Consider the following 2,866-nt stretch of genomic DNA (forward strand, 5'->3'; position numbering starts at 1 on the left):
CAAATTGTATACATTTTTGAAAATTTTAGTAATAAAATTGGATAATTTAAAAAATATATAATTAAATTATATTTAGAAATTTATAATGCCATATTTGAATATATTTATTTTAATGATGATTTATGAGTTATTCACATATTCTAAAAAAAATTACAAAAATATAAATTGACATTAAATGTAATATATGAGTTATTACCATATTTTAAAAAATTACCAAAAATATAAATTAACATTAAATGCAATTGTCCATGTATATTAAGCTATAAGACATGTCATCAATTTCAGTAGTCATGTCATATTTGTTTTGTGAAATTGATTGTATAAAGGACATGTGGTAAAATCATTTCGCAAATATAGTTTAGGAGAATATTTATTTTATATATATAGAAAACAATGGTATAAAAAAATTTTGCCACCTAATAAAGAAGATGTTTTTGAAAATGTATTTTTAATGGTGATAAACACGAATAATGGTACCAAGAAAGTAGTAAACATGTAAATTCTCCATAAAAAAATACTTATAATTAAGTTGAGTTCAGCCGAGATTGTCATGGTCCAGTGGTCATGCAGAGTGGCTTGTCCACCTTGGGGTCGCGTCAGGGGTTCGACCCCTCTCTGCCTCCTATAGTGAGGCTTTCTCCTCAATGGGGATGTTTGTGGTCCGAAAGTCGACAAAAAAAAAGTTGAGTTCACTGTTTTAGATCCACTAGTTAGAGCATGATTATTGGGGAGTTCTTAGGGTGGAGTTCTTGGCAGAATATAAGAACCCGTCTCTTAACTTTTAACTAAAAAAACTAAGAACCGACTCTTAAATAAAAGTTTTAAGAGCATCTTTATCCAAGAATACTAGAGGAGTTCTTAGCGTGTGGGTCCCGCGTAAGACCCACTTTTTTTTAAGAAACCGGTTACCAAAACTACCAAATAGTAGTCGGTCCTTAAGGGTTTCTTACACTGTTCGCGGGCCCCACTGACACGTGGCGGCCCGCGATTGGCTCGTTTTTAATTTAATTTTTTTTAATTCGAAAAAGTAAAAAGAAAAAAAAATTAAGAAACCCCAAATGGGGTTTCTTGTCAGAGGCAGCCCGCGATTGGTTCGTTTTTAATTTTTTTTTTTTAATTCGAAAAAGTAAAAAAAAAAAAAAAATTAAGAAACCCCAAATGGGGTTTATCGGTTTCTAGGATAATGATGCTCTAAGAGCCTGTTTTTAGATTTTTTAGTTAAAAATTAAGAGACTGGTTCTTATATTCCGCTAAGAACCTTACCCTAAGAACCCTCCAATAATCATGCTCTTAAGATCAATTATTCATTGTTATTACTTATTAGATATACCTATTTAACAACCATGGTTTTATTTAGTTATTATTTTAGAACAAGTATGCCTTTAAGTTGATTTAAAATTTTGGCTGCTGCAAGAAAAAACAAAAGTTGATGTAAAATCTGGTTAGACATTTGGTCAAAAAAAGATCTGGTTATACAAATTCCGATTCTCGGGAAAACTGTCTTGTGGATTTTGATGAACCTGCTCTTTCTCAAAATCTCTTCATATAAAAAGGAACTATTATTGTGCTTATTTAAGGTAGAACCTAAATTTTATAAAACTTATAAGAATCAAGAAGCTAATTGTTATATATGTTTGTAGGGTTGGGATATATAATCAATTATTAATCATTTTATTTTTGGTGATTGACATGGATGTTTACTTCAACGGTTCAACCACACAAAAATTAGTGGTAGTTGTGAATTTGTGTACGTCTGGATTCAATTAACAAGAAAAAGGCGTGGAAAACTTTGTCAACAAAATTTCTCGTCCTATTTGACTATCTTCATGGAATAATTCACTGTGGATAAACTATTTTTATATTTGGAAAACTGAAAAAATAAATAAAATCAACTGATACACAAATCAAACGCAAACCATCACTATACATAAAATCCACAAGTTAACAAAATAACAAATCAACTGATTCACAAACTTTCACATCACTATACAAAGTTACAAACCACCACTATATAATAGAACTTGATCAAGTTAACAAGTTTTCAACTATCAAAAACAACGCCACTAAACTCATCACTACTTAATTATATATGAGAAGCTTCTTTTTTTTTTAAACTAGAAAAAAATAGGAGTTAGTGATTCCTTGAAATATGAATTATATCTATTCTCTTGTAACCGATGTTTTTAAACCCGACCCGGACACTAAACCGGACAACTTATCGGATCACTGGGTCACTGGATCGACCGCAGATAAATCGCAGATTAATAAATGAATTAATTTTATTATATAATAATATATTAGCTATAAATATATAAAAACTAAAATTTAATATTTTCTAAATATTTTTAAAACATAAAATAATAGTTTGGATATGTATATATTTTATGTTTAAAAAGTATTTACAAATACTTAATTTTAGTTTTTATATTTTTATTTTCATTTGACATACAAAATATCAAAAAATTGTTTAGACTATTTAAAAATTTGTGTAACAAAGTAAGAGTTATGACATCTAAAAGATCAAGATATAATATTCATAAATATTTAAATAAATGAATATAATCATTCAGTCTTTAAACTTTTAAAAGAAAACAAATATATTTTGAATGAAGAAAATCAAAATAGAGATGAAGATCTTAAGAAGTTGGAACTTAGATTGAAAATCTTAATTTCTAATGTGAATAATAAATAAAACTTCAAATTCAAAATAAACCAAAAATAAAAGATCATTGTAATAAATTGTCAATAACAGAAATAAACTAACACCAAATCACTTCAACTAATTTTGGTTCTCTCTACCATCGTTCATTTCATTTTCTTCTGGTGGCATAATGAAATCTTCATCAAAATCTAAAAATCAAAAATA

Source organism: Brassica oleracea, chromosome C7, assembly GCF_000695525.1.
Source record: "Brassica oleracea var. oleracea cultivar TO1000 chromosome C7, BOL, whole genome shotgun sequence".
NCBI classification, from domain to species: Eukaryota; Viridiplantae; Streptophyta; class Magnoliopsida; order Brassicales; family Brassicaceae; genus Brassica; species Brassica oleracea.